Source organism: Tachypleus tridentatus, chromosome 11, assembly GCF_004210375.1.
Source record: "Tachypleus tridentatus isolate NWPU-2018 chromosome 11, ASM421037v1, whole genome shotgun sequence".
NCBI lineage: Eukaryota > Metazoa > Arthropoda > Merostomata > Xiphosura > Limulidae > Tachypleus > Tachypleus tridentatus.
In genome coordinates this window covers 8,356,555-8,371,860 of record NC_134835.1, presented here as the reverse complement: position 1 = coordinate 8,371,860, position 15,306 = coordinate 8,356,555, and the positions used below count along the sequence as shown (strand labels likewise).

General features: G+C 33.6%; 1 pseudogene across 1 annotated transcript in view; it reads left to right on the top strand.

The window, feature by feature from the left end:
* The window catches only part of LOC143231656 (serine/threonine-protein kinase SIK3-like), a 79,511-nt pseudogene extending 66,003 nt beyond the window's left edge, over positions 1 to 13,508 (top strand). Inside the window, exons 12-16 of the transcript XR_013017099.1 lie at positions 6,583 to 6,692; positions 7,044 to 7,138; positions 8,989 to 9,134; positions 9,641 to 9,774; positions 10,912 to 13,508. The product of XR_013017099.1 is annotated as a serine/threonine-protein kinase SIK3-like (transcript). The remainder of the gene's footprint in view (positions 1 to 6,582; positions 6,693 to 7,043; positions 7,139 to 8,988; positions 9,135 to 9,640; positions 9,775 to 10,911) is intronic.
* The last annotated feature ends 1,798 nt before the right edge of the window (positions 13,509 to 15,306 follow it).

Sequence of the window (15,306 nt, the reverse complement as noted above, 5' to 3'; positions counted from 1 at the left end):
TTTTACCAATGAATAGTGGGATTGACTGTCACATTATAATGCTTCCAGGGCTGAAAGGGTGAGCATGTTTGGTGTGACGAGGATTTGAACCCGCAACTCTCAGATTATGAGTCAAGTGCTTTAACCACCTGGCCATGCTGGAAGTTATTGAATTAAATCTTATGATTATTGTGACGTGTATAGTTTTATTGTAAAAAAGTAAGCCAACACTTATTTATGCCCTTTCAATCTGTTTTTCGAGTTGAAATTTCCCTCTAACAGAAATTACCTTATCAATAACTAAGTCTGCAACACTTTAAATCAAATCAAATAGACAAAGATACTGAGGTCATATCAAACTAGATTGTAAATATTCAGCAATACCATGTTAGAATAATTATTTAGAACTTTTAATCAAAAGTAAGTTGAATATATACATTGAAACTAAAATGATTTAAAAATAACTCAGGAATCAGAAAAAAGACAAACTTATATAACACAGATTGACAAAAAATGTGTATTGTAATGGATTGTTTGTTAGGTTTACCCACAATTGTTCATCTGAGCAAACTCAGTTTTAACTCGTGACGAATCGTACACTTATGGGATACAAAAAAATTAATAACATTTGTGTCCAGAAGCCCATTTGGTGGTACTTGGTTGCCACTTTTATAGGCTTGCTTGTATGATATGCAGAATTAACACCTTTGGGACCTAGGGTCCTATGTTCCCACCCTACCATAATATTACTTGAAGCAGTTCTTAACATTGTTTTACATATTTTACTTATGTAACACTCACAGAGAGTTGCCTCAGGATCTTAGTGGAGTTATACTTTTACAGGTGTGGTAGGGGACATCTGTTTAATCAATACAGAACATAAAATACATTTTATGTATTTACGTCAAAAATGTATTTGACAGGTACTTACCTTTACTCACACATATTTATTTCCCTTTAAGCATTGCTAAAACGTTTTCACAATCACTGCACCAGTCTATATGCCCCCATCAATTTTGGGCTGTTTCAGAACATGTGGCTAATCTCAATCAGTACCACTGTGCCACTTACACTGGCACAACTAGTTTCTTCTGCTATTCCCACTCTGTTCTTATTTTCAAGAATTGGCAGACTCTGAAAGAACACTGCTAGTAGGGGAGGAATTATGGGAAAAGATAAATACCTGATTGAAGGCTGGAATCCCACATTACAAAGGTAGAGGGGCTGGTGTACAGGCACATAAATATGAAACTAAGTGAAAGGCAACCACCCAGAATGAATGGGTGTGCTCGGAGATGGAAAGTAACATACTGCACTGCTTTTGGAGCAGACAAACTCTTCACCAAACCAAAGTTGGAAATTAATCCAAAATGAGTGGAAAAGAAAAAAACAATTGGTCGAGTGTAATGTTTTGATATTTCAAGCAATAGCAACACATAAAGCCAGACAAGGTTCCATAACTCATCCTCAGCAGTAGAAAGTTGAGGGAAAAAAATTGTAACAACAAAACTGTAGCTAGGACTGAACCTTGATATGTATATATATATACACACACACACACACCCATAAATCCCAATCATAAGTAAACAAAGTCTTGTATGTTAAGCAACAGGAATTACAAAGGGGAAGTTACATTTAGGTCAAAACTGGACAAACTACCAAAACAATGATAGTAGCAAGAGGTATAAGAAACTAAACTTGGCATTATGAGGTCATGGTGTTGCTTCAGCTCAACTGGTAAGAACATGGTAATAGTTGTAACCAGTATTATGAGTAAAATCATAACTCAGTCAATTGTAAATGCAGGGAAGAGACATCTTGCACCTGGAGATATGAGGATGACAGAGAACATTTACCCAATCACAGGAAAAGAGTACATTCATCCTGTTACCAGTATTACAAAGCAGGAACAGTTTTCCAGAGTCAATGATAGAAGTAGAGAAAGAAATAACAATAACAGAGGCATATACTGAACACAGCTTTAGAAACAGGGCATTGTCATCCCAAACCCAGCATTATGAGGAGGACCCTGCACGAACCAAACCCATTCCACCTATGTTCACCTGGAAAAAAAGTTGTAATGGGAATGGAAGGAGAGAAACCACTTGTGCCCACTTTATCACTGTGTGGATAAACATTAGTATGGATGATAAAGTAACTTTCTAAACTCACTTTGCAAGAAGCATCCACAGTCCAGCATCCTAGTTAGGGGGATCTGGGAGGTGAGAAGTAGAAACATGGGGGGAGGTAGTAAACATGTTGAGGAATCTGGAGGAATGTCACACCAGAGAAGGTGCAGTGGGTATCTGCAATTCCCTATTTTGGAAGATAAACCAGCCCCAGTTTATTCAATCAAAGATTTGGCAGGGTTGGGTTGAAATCCCCTCTTGCTTTACTCATGTAGTCCATGAATGACTGTCCAGCAGAGACTGATGTAAAACAAAACTATTAAAGAAAGTTAAATGGCAAAAATCACATTTATAGACAGTAGTCACATGCAAAAAAACAAAACAAAAACATATTTAAACAATGCTGTACTAATTGAGAAAGAATGGCACATGGAGAGAGCTGTGCCAGTAGAGACAGCACAACACTATTAGTGGTCACACGATACCCACACGTTCAGAAATTGACAAAGTATATTCTTTTGACTGGTGTATGATCACAATTTTTTCTAGCAATGCTTACGGGGAAGATGAACATTGAAATAGCTGTGTGTGAATGAGATAAGACTGTATCTGAAACAATAGTTACACACAAAAGTGCTCGTGCTATGTCCTCATTATACATTTGTGTAGATCAACTTTCTCTAGCTGGGAAAGAACTGCAGCTCACCTGTGCCACAGATCATGCTATAAGTCCATCTCTTAGGTACAAATTTTCACAATAAGACACACTTACTTTCTGTTATAGATGGAATTGTATTTTTCCATTTAATTTATGTTGCACTTTTATTACCATGGTTACAATATGACATGTTGGAGATCTTTTCTGGATAATTATGGTTTCCTAAGTTTATCAATATTTTTTTATTGTCCTATGCTATTAATTACGAGAGAAATCACAAATTTCAATCCATTATTATGATCTGAGTAAATTTATGAATAGTTTGCATTGGAGTGGGCTGTTACGTAACCTTCCCAAAAGCAATTAGGTTTTGGTAGCATCATCTGACCTACAAAATGTTAATTAATTTCAAAATGTAGTTTTTATATGGGTCATTCCTCTATGACTTTATATGATTGCCACATTACTTGTTGATCTGCATATTCAAAATCACTGTAATGTAAAACATTCATGTTTTTTAATCCTTTTGTATAAAATACAAGTTTGGATACATATTATGCACATAAATACTCATAATTTTTTCATGCTCTATGTATATCTTCACAAAATTTGGTAGACTTAGTAATGATCACAAGTCTTTTGTACAGAGAAAATCAAAGTTTTTTAATGAAGTAATTTTACTAAAGATTTCTGTGTGAAAATATCTAGTCTGTTTCATTACTAGTCCATGTGAGAAGTGATTTTCATGTCATGATTAAAAAAATCTATTCTTTGTCCCAAAAATCTCAAATGTTATTTCTGTAATCTCTAAAACCTCCTAAGTACATTTTCAATTTTCGTTTTAAGTAAAAATTTATATTTTGTGTATTATTATCTCTACATAGTTATATGAGGTGTGATGTCTGTCAATTTGACCAGCCTTGTAATCACAATACAAAATTAGGAAAAAAATATAAATTATGATTTTTATCATTCTGGAATGGCCACTTATAACATAAAAATATAAATGTTCAGTCTAAATAGCTTAAATGTCATTACATTATACATTTATATTTATTTATTACATCAAATTGATCTTTTGGTTGTGTCTGGTAAACAGTACAAAAGTTAAAATGGTTCGTTGTATGTACACTTAATTTACTGCATCCATTAATATAGAACTGACCTTTAGTGTTTACAAAATGGACTGGTATTATGTAAAAGACAATTGCATTTCAGTTATTATTCATTATATATTATTCTTTATAAACAAGTTCTTAAACTTGTTTTTCTTAAAGCATAGAACAGTAAATGACAAAGAATAGCAAACAATTACCTTTTCTTTTTATGACCTTTGAGTATGTTTGCTGCTTCTTGTAGCTTGCTAAGCCTTAAGAAATTTCACACATGGAAGATGAGAAACAAAATTTATTTTAGGTTTTACACACCTTTGAATAACCAAAAAATCCTAAGTTACTTTATGAAAACCATAGAATTCCCTTGTAATTTATTAAGTTCAGTAAAACTAAGCAGTCTTTTGGTATAAAAAAATATGAAACTTTGAGCAGACTAAAGATACAACCCAATTTCTTGAAACCTTGTTTTTAAACAAAGGAAAATGGCTGAAGAAGCCATTATTGGGACAATCTGATGATTCTGATTGGTTTACATATCAGATATTAAAATGTGTATGAGGGTCCATTTCCAAAACTGGAAAAATGGTGAGTTACTTCACTGTATTTGATTCAATACACGAGTGACATCTCAGCAAACAAAAAAGATAGGAGGTTCGTATTTTATATTCTAGCTTGTTAATAAAGTAACTTGAGTTCTTAATTCATATGAAACTGTAAACTGAGTATTTGGACATGACAAACAACTAGCATGAACCACTGACACATTCAACATACTGTGACACAGAAAACTCAATGTACAAGTATTTTTAAAGTAAGAAATTGAAAAATGTATGATACTAAATTTTGAATTATAATCTACAGTTTGATACCAAACTTATTGGCATAATAAATTCATCAAAACAGTAGTTAAATAAATTTTGAATGTAAGTTAACAAACATATGACATTTGACCCGTCATAATAAGATTAAATAAAATATCTCTGAAAGTTATGGTTTGTTAATTTTCTCTGTTAAATTGTCAAAAATATAAATGAATCGAACCATTACCTAAATATATTTTTATAGGTTCACTCTCTGTGCCTGTTATTTCATAAAGAAATTTTATTATTAAAGTTTTTTAGTGTCAGAAAACTATTTTAAAAATCCCTTAAATATAGAGTAAAATACCTACCATTAAGTATCACCACGGGCATAGATCCTGGGGGGGATGGGGGGTATACATCCCCTTCATTTTAGGTGGGGGTATGGTGCATACAATCATCCCCCCTACAGTTTGGTCTGTTGAATTGTTTTATTGCATCACAGGCCTACAAATTGTGTGTTTGTTCTTGTCATTCTCGTGTTCTTACCAATCGAATTACATAATTAGGCCTAGATGTAGGCTTTTTCAGTAGCCGAAATGTACATCTTTAATATAGGCGTGCTTCTAAGCTTTTCGATCTAAGCGATAGTTTGTAAGTATCAGTCAGTAGGCCTAAGTATACATGCAAGTATCGTGGCAACAAGATTACTCTGTGACTGCATGTTCACAGCTTTCAGGTTCATGTAATCAGAGATTACCAATTTGTAAATTGAACAGTCCACATAAGTGGTTGCAAAAATCATCCCCTCCATTGGGTGTAAAAAATCTACACCCCTGAGTATCACAAACCTAGTCTTTATTAAGATTTTTATAATTAAAACCTTATGAACACCTACCAGTAGCAAGTATGCATTAGGTATAAACAAAAGTACAAAATGCTGCACAAATTAAAAGGAACCCAGGGTACAAGCTATAATGTGGGATATAAAATGTACCCTAGTTTTGGAGGTGACTGTGGAAGTAGGACCCACATTGTGGTGGGAATACACTGTCTATCAATATCAGTCTTATCCTCTGTTTGCTAGTCTCATATAAAGAATAATTAAATAATGAAATGAAGGAACAGGAATAAAAATTAGGAGAGCAAAATGTGGATGCTCAAGCCCATAATACATTTTTACTTTAGGCTCATAAACCAACACTCACTACACTTACAAGGTTGCACAAGATGTGGGTGCTCAAGCCAACAATGTATCTTTAGTTTAGGTTTATAAACCAACACTCACTAGACTTAGAAAGTTAACAGAATCCCCCCCCATATGCACTCCTGAACTTGTACTGAAATTATAAAATTAAATGTACAGACAAAAAAAAGGTAAAAATATTTGTTGATTTCTTAATTTAGAGTCTTCATTGATTAAAGAGGTTTCATTTTTTATTAAAAACGTTGATAATATAACAGAAAATACCTTAATTCAAAATAATTTAAGTTTAAAATTCAATTCATATTTTTTACTTTCATAATAAACTTTATGCACTTGCCTCCAGGATAGCTGGTTCTACACTATGTCTTTACTTTAGGCTTGTTTAAACCAACACTCACAACTCTTACAAGGTTTTCCAGCTCCCTTGCACCAACAACGTGCATATTGTAATGAGCAGACAGTAATCAAACTATTCTATCTAGATAAATGCATTTTGGCTTTCATAATTTCTATTTTGAGAAACCAAGTGTGGTGTAACAAACACTAGCTTTTATATGGGTAAAAGCATTTTTAATTACACTTAAATTTATTTTTTTTTTAAATATTTGAAAGTTAATGTTTTATTCATGTTTTTATCAGACTAAAAAATAAATAGTGAGTTTGGATCAAAATACTTTACTGCTATTTCACACAGATGAAGGATTAAGTCGCCGAGCATCTGATAGTGGAGCCAACATTCAGACTTTCTATCGGCAACACCTGTTACATGAATCACTTATCCTCCCTTCAAATCAGATTGTGTCTGTAAGTTTATTTACATAAGTGTAATATTACATTACAGGTACATAACTTACTGTATTTAGTTTTCAAATTAAGGTACCAGTTGCTTATGTTATATTTAACATGTTAAATGTACCTTGTAGTAATACCATCAGGACTCTTTATTATAAGTTTCTTGTTAAGTTTGTTATCAAAACATTCCTTTCTGTGAAATATCAATACCGATTCACTGAGAAGTTGAAAACAACAACAACCAGTTTCTTTATTAATCTGAAGATGACTTAAGAACGTCGAAACATTGTTCTCTACTTTAATTTAAACTTTTAATACCTGCAACAGTATACATTTAGAATACATTTCTTCCATTTTTTTCAGCAGACTTCAGCTTTTCTTCCTACTTCAGGAACATTACAAGCTCTAACTCCATGTGAATGTAAAATTCATGATGATGACAAACATGACACAGGAAGGTAAGAGTAATCTCTTATAACACCGTGTGACAAATTTTGTTCCTGGATAGCATGAGTTATTTCTTAATTGCTTATGAAATTTGTAAATTAACCTATTTTCTATGTAGAAACGGGCAAATTTGCACATTTTCATTTACATAAGGTCTCAACAAAACAACATCTGAATCAAGATTTACATGTATTTATACTAAAGTTGTACAAAATGTTTAGAAGTGAGTAGTTTTTTTTTAGATTTGCCACAGTAATGTACACCACTTTCACGTATCAGTCCCCAAATATAGTCTCCCATCTTGTTTTCATCATATGCTCCTTGGTAGTGGTATTCAAAGTCCAGTATATCTTGGTGGAAGTGCTCATCTTGCTCCTCTGTGTATGCTCCAATGTTCTCCATGAATTTATCAAGATGAGCATCTAGGATATGGACTTTCAGGGGCATCCTACAGCCCATTTTGGTGTAGTTCTTCACCAGAGCCTCAAGCAGTTTTACATAATTTTTGGCCTTGTGATTACTCAAGAAACTCCTAACCATTGCAACAAAGCTGCCCCAAACTTTTTTTTCCCTTCCTACTGAGCTTCTTGGGGAATTCTATGCACTCCAGGATTTTTTTTATATTTACGGTCCAGTGAAGACACCAGCTTTGACTTTTGCCTCAAACAGTGTAGGGAAGAAGTCTTGAAAGTACTTGAAGGCTGCAGACTCATTATGAAGAGCTGTGACAAATTGTTTCATAAGATCCAAATTTATGTGCAATGGTGGGAACAACACTTTCTAGAGGTCTGATAGTGGCTCACAATTGACATTGTGCCTCCCTTCAGAGAACTTGGTCCACTGTGGCCAGTGCTTATGTTGTAGTGTGCTGAGGTATCCCTGCTTTCCCAAAAGCAAAGATAACAGGAAAACTTGGTAAAACCTCCTTGGAGACCCATCAGGAATGTCACCATTTTGAAGTGTCCGATAACCTCCCAGCAATACATATCATACTTCAAGACTTCTAGCAAGATACTGATGCTTTTGTTTTCCTCTTTGAGGTGCACCAAAATATATTTAAATTTTAAGAGATCTAAAATGTGTATAATATAAAATCTTACTATTCAAGCAAGCAAAAATTGTCCATCTTACCTTCTAGAGTTTTTCTGCAGTGTTTGCTGGTAAAATGAGGTGTCTAGGATTTGTCTCAACCACGACAGGCTTGCCAAAATATGCCTTGTAGGCTTCACACATTTCAGCAGATGCTGTCACAGAGTACTTTTACGCTCTTGTCTTGATAAATTGCCCATATACATAGCAGAATGCATCTGGAGAATGCTTGCAGCTTCTTGATGCCATTTTTGATAAAATCAGATTGATCTATGTGTTCACTTAGGCAGGTAGAACTAAACTGAAGTGGTGAGCCCCTGTGTATATACATTACAATGGAAAGTTCTTGAAAGTTCTACAACATTCTAGAAAGTTCGAGAAAATTCTCTATCAGCTACTCAGCACTGAATCTACCTGGAATGTTCTGGAAAATGGGTAAATTTGAAAATTTCATTACCCAAGTTACAAAAACAAAGTTTGAATAGAAAATTAGGTCTTTTCCATTTAGTTTAGGCATCAGCAATTGGAAATAACAAAAAGTAAAAATTTTATTACATAGTGTAATTATATCACAAACTTAAATTGTAATTTCTCATTAATCAGTTTTTGGCATATGATAATATTTTATGGAAATTATGTGGTTAACAGTGAAATATAGTTAATTATTTATTCAAAAATTTCTGTTTAGAATTATTTGGGAAGTAATACAATTTCAATCTCTTTTAAATGTAAATTGTGTGTTATGTAATCTGTCAGGAGTGATTCTTTTTAGGCACATCCAGCCTCTAAACCACATGAAGCAACAACATATCTTACCAAGAAGCAGTGTAGAAGAAACTCCAGAATGTCAGAGGAGAATACAACCTCCAGTTAGGCAGAGAAGATCGGGGCTTCTAACAGTTATAGATAAACAGCCAGGTATATGGTTTCAGAAATCAGCACTCCATAAACCTTTTTGAACTATTCTTAAATTGCAAAAGATCTTATTGTGGGAAATCACCTAAATAAAGAATTGAAACATTATTATTAGTGATAATTGATCTAGATGTAAAGTGTTTACACACTTTCTTAAATTTATTAGCTCTTTTAATAAATTACAGAATTTCAACATTTTGTACTGAAATCATAAGATTAAATTAAAATAATTTTGAATCTTTTTTCTTCTAGACTTCTGAAATTTGATTCATGCTTTTAATAGAAGACTAAGTTTCTCGATATGATGCAAGCATAGGATTATAAATTGACATATAATTTCCATTGCCTTATTGTATCTTTCAAAATATACATAAAATACTTTCAACTAATTAATGATATAAATAAATTTGGATTTACAAAAGTAATCTTGTATAAATTGTTTTAAAAACATATACGTAAGCAAATAGCAATAATATATTTACAATCTTATTAATTTTTCAATTGTTTAGTAATGCGTCGAACAAGCGATGGGGGCACAACTGTTAGCCCTAACCGCTGCGTACAGGAGCGTCTTTATAACCAGTTATGGAATGAAGGAATTCCAACCATGAAATCTCTCCAGCAGGAATATCAACAGTTGCAGGTTTGAATAATTATACTTTTCGTTTATTTTTACATCTTTTACCATTTTTTAAAGAAATATGTTATGATGTGATTTCAGATTAGTGACATAATTATCAGTAAATCCCTCATTTTGAATTTTATTGGAATAGTTTTTTGTTAAATGTTTTTGTATTTTCTATATAGCTCGCATCTTGTACTCAGAACTTTTGGATTATGTGGTAAAAATAATGTCGTGCAGTACACTGAATGATAATGAATTAATTTATATTTTCAATAACGTTTGTTAAAGGTTGCTTCACTTTGACACAAATTGTTGGCCTGAGATCACAGATAATGTTTAAATAGAAAGTCTGTGACTACTGGTACGTATGTCTAATTTGGTTAGCTTTAATAGATAAACTAGCACATCACAAAGTAACTGTTTTGTATGTTTGTTTTTGAATTTCGCACAAAGCTACTCAAGGGTATCTGTCCCTAATTTAGCAGTGTAAGACTAGAAGGAAGGCAGCTAGTCATCACCACCCACTGCCAACTCTTTACCAATGAATAATATGATTGACCGTAACATTATAACACCCCCACGGCTGAAAGGGCGAGCATGTTTGGTGTGACGGTGATTCAAACCCGCAACCCTGAGATTACAAGTCAAATGAGGGGCCACAAAGTAATTGAATAGCAGAATTGACACAATAACAGCCACTAGTAACAATAAATTATTTGTCTGACACTGAATTGACTGAAGAGCACAGAACTAACTAATACTGAGTTTAACTTCTGCTCAATGCTTCAATTTCCTAGATTATTAAATTGTCATTCATTCCCTCAGGCAAACATTTCAAAGCAAAAAGTCTGAAAACAAGTTAAAATATTGGGCATATCCTTATCATCGTAAATGGTTACTAAAAACAAAAAATTAACTGTAAATAATGAATTTTAAAAATGAACTGATGAATACTTCCTTTGTTGGATCCAAAATGGGCATTTTGAGAGGAAGGGATATAGGACGTGTTAGCTTCCAACTTTTTGTAGCTTCCAACATATCAACTGTAAGGCTTGCTTTTGTTTTCAGTTTTAATTGTTTAAAATTTCTTGACATTACCAAAATCATTTTGTTTTTCCATATACAAATGTTCTGATAAGTTTTTATTATTTTCAGAGAGACACTGGAACTGTAGATTGCCAGATTCAAGCAGAGATGCAAAGACTGCATGCTCTTCATATACAGCAGATGTCTCATCTCCATTCTGGTCTACCTACCCCTTCCATCTCTTCACCCCCTTCAATTTCTGGGTCACCTATTCATCATGCTTCATCTAATATCATTCCTGCCCTCACTCAACACTTTCAACAACTCCACCATCAAGGTAGTCATGTTAGATTTGGAAGACAGGATTCACCCATCTATCCATTCCAAAGTTATGGAAATACATCCCATGTAATTTCCTCATCCTCACCACCAACAGGACAGTTCATTACAGAAGTACGTTCAGGAAGTACGTACTCTTGTGAAACTTCATCAATTCAACAGCAAACTTCTGTACTACAGCCTTTCCTTGATTCTGCTTCAAACTTGTCACCTATTTATCCTAGACTTCAAAGTCCAGTTGGCCAATACCCTCAGGACAACTCTTCTCCTGGTTTTCAGAATTTGGATATGATTGAGGAAGATGCTACTGAACATACTCACCAGAAAGATCCAAACCCAAAACCATTTCAAACTAGTCTGTATTTTTCAGCACACAGTCAAGAGTTTCCAAAGATAAGAATTACAGATGAGATGGGGGACGTACAGCTGTCTCCCACATCTGAATACCCTGGCACCATTGGTACAACAACAGTTTCACCATTAGAAAACAAGTCAGGTAAACTTCAGACTTTGGCCACAGGTTCATCCCAGTTCCTCCCAATGTCAGCATCACAATGTAGGAGCTTAGAAGATTTAAATGTTAACATGGATTGCAGTAAAAGAGAAACAGTTTATAACTTTCAACATTTAGACCCAGCAGCCAATTTTAAATACAAGGATCAGGGATTAGTAAATTCATTAAAGGAAAAAGAAGGTATTTGTAATAAGTTAACATCATCCTTATTAACGTGGTCAAAATTTCACACCACTAATGAACAGTTAAGACAGACTTTTCCATCTCTTGCACTAGAAACTGTTAACCATGGAAGAGGAAGTGCATCACAGTTACTTGCTCATTGTATTTCTCATTCCCCTAAGTTTCTAGAGTTTGATATTAGTACTTCTGAGCTTCAGAAAACATCAAGTGGGAGCATCTGCTTAACAATTAATATTGAAGGTGACAAACTTGTATGTTGTGCAGAACTTCTTGAACAGATTCAACAAAGACTCGGGTCAAAAGGATTGCCACTGGTACTACAACCTTTGGAAAGAGGTTTTTCATTGGAGCATCCTGATGGTGTACAAATAGAGCTTGAAGTATACGATGGACCAAGGCCCTCAGATAGGGGACTGAAAATGAGGCGCATTTCGGGTGATAGTATGCAATATAACCAACTATGTCATGAACTCATCTCGTGTATGAGCTCATAATACATACAGTTTGTGGCTGCTGTAAACTTTGCCTTACTTGAACTGCATAATTTTACTTAAAAGCTTTTTTGTTAGTGTTGGATGGCCATGGCCACATTTTGAAAGTTGTTAGTGAATTTATAGACTGTTGAAATATTTCTTAGCCAATATCCTACTAATCAAACTAATGTAATCAAAGTTCACATGAATATAATTTTTGGATAGCCAGTTATTGTATATCAGTTAGATATAAAATTAAAAGTGATATTAATTTGCTCAACTTTATTATGTTACTATATAAATATTAAAACCTTGGGTTCTTGAGGTATGTTGATTCTTGTTGTTGGTAGTAAGACAAATATGATCTGTTAGTATTTTCATGTTCAAGAGTTTGTTAACACTGATTAGTTATGTTTTTGCATATCACTGACTTCTGATCACACTTTTTTGCATAAACTGTTATATGTGAAACAGCTAGACAAATAATAAACGTTCTCCTTCAACAAATCTTACTCATAACAACTGGTTAAATAAAATATTAACAAGGAGTTATCTGATAGCTTATTAAAAAAATGAATAAAAACTTAATATTATAAGCATGCACGCATGCTTAAACTAACACCATTATAATATATACTTAAAGGGAATAATAAAAATTACATTATTATTACTCGGCTACTCAGGAGATGTAAAACTTGAAGTTCAAATGCTTATAACAGTTAATTTTTGATGACCAGTAGACTACAGTGATATACACGTGGGTCTGTGCTTGTTAGCATAAGTGAGGCAACAACTAGAAATAATGAAATCACATTATTTTTGCACAGAAGCTTATTTGATAAATGTTTCAAATTAATTGACTGTTTTATATATGACAGTGTTAATGTTATTGGGAGTATTTATAAACTATCTAGAATTCAATGTTATGTTGTACCTATAAGTTTAAAACTTGGCAGTTTGAACCATATTCACTTGGATATGATTGTAATTTTTTGTTTTTCTTACTAGTATTTCTGATTTATTATCAAGTTATTGTGACATGACACGACATATAAAGCATTTAAAGATATTCTAACGGTAATGTCAGGTGTTTGTGATTTTTTACATATGTAACACCCTTGATCAAAGTTAATCTCTTGTATTCTTTAGATGTTTTTAAAAAGTTGAATAAAAATATTTAGGAAAGAACTGTAACAAATATCTAATTACAAATGTTATCACATTCCTTCAGGAAATAAATTAATATACAGTTTATCATAATTCATCGTCCAAGCCTCACCTGTATTTCTTTTATTAAGGTGGAATTCAAACAAAGCAATAGTGAAAACAAGGTATAAATAAATTATTTCCATACCAGTTAATATATATGACTAAACATTAATCATGTTGTAAATCTGAAACTAAATTAAAAGTAACAAAAGTTATGCACATGTGTTGAATTAAAAAAACTTGACAGTAAGAGAAAACACGCTACTTCTAATGAATATCATGTTTCCTCTTTTCTCAATAATTACTTAGTTTTGCCATTGAAGGCTGAACACCAAACAACAGAAATGAAAATTAAATTCTGCATACAGCTTCCACTGTGATGAACGAATCATTTCTAACCCTTAACAGTTGGAAGTGTGACTAAACCCTGAATAAGTAGATTTATTTATTTCAGGTTAATTATATTAACCTTGCCTAGTTTTTTACATTTAGAACTCAAACCTCAAACCCTTTTTCTAAAACTGTTCATGGAAGGACAATTAATGCATAGATGAAGGAAGATATGATAGGAGTTATTGATGATATTTAACAAAAATACAGTGGAGCGCCGTTAAGCCGCGGTTAAGCAGGTTGAACCCCCAAATACCGCGGCTTAAACCTTTGTGACTGAAAAGCCGAAGTCGCCAACAGCTCCGCCTAGGAGCCTCATCCGGGCCATTGCGTGATCATTATAATATTAATGTATGGACTATTCAGATACAATTGACAAGTGCCGTTTTAACACAAACGACCAATGCATTGTGATAGTTCGCTTTTCCTTGTAAAATTTCGTCTTCCCGTGTTACATGTTGGCCGCCATGTCAATATGATATGCTCGTTATTAATTCAGAAAATGAAGTTATATGTATTCGGTTTGTGGCCAATATTTATACAATTCCATAAAAATATCGGATTATCGAATTAAAAATAATACTTCAATTATTGATCACTTTTTTTCACGGATTAACTTTAATGTATGGAGAGGTGTGATTCGGTAACAATGACGGCCTACATAAAGCTGACATAGAGAGCGGATAAGGTAGATTAACGATCGATTTCTATTGTAATATATTTTATTTATTCCCCAAATTAAAGCAAATCCTTTTTAAATATCCCCTTGAAGTTATAAAGCCAGGATTAAATTCGTAAGCCGCGATAATCCTCGCTCACATTTGTCATGTCAGTTGTCAACGACATGGAGAGTGTGAGAAACTTTAAAAAGCCAGGTAGTAGATTTTATACATCAAAAATTTTGGGGCAAGACTTGCTACAGCGGCTTAAGCGATTTCGCGGTTTACTGGTCCGCGACTTAATGACGCTCCACTGTACAATTTTGTTTTACGTTTTTTCAAGCAAACATTATTAAAATGCAAACCCTCTGAACAAATGTGTGTAAAATGACATAAAAGACGTTGCAGTCTTCCTTGTTTCTACAAATCTGTTTTTTTTTTTTTTTATTGGTGTTAAAATTTGGCCCACAAGTAGGTTGCATCTTAAACTTTAATGGCGCTTTGTGATACTGGACTAAACAACCACACCAGAGAACCCTACTGAGAGAAGTACTCACTATCCAGCCCATGTACCTCAAATAGCACAGCTGTACTACACATACAGCTAACTGAAGTGGAGTGAATAGTGGCATGTCACAGCTGAAGCGTTGGTCACCAGACATCAGTTTCTTTGGTCAAAGGAATACCAGCAGCCAGATAAAAATGTGAAAACTCTTTTCTATACCTGAACTACATTAAATCCTTTAGATTTAGAACC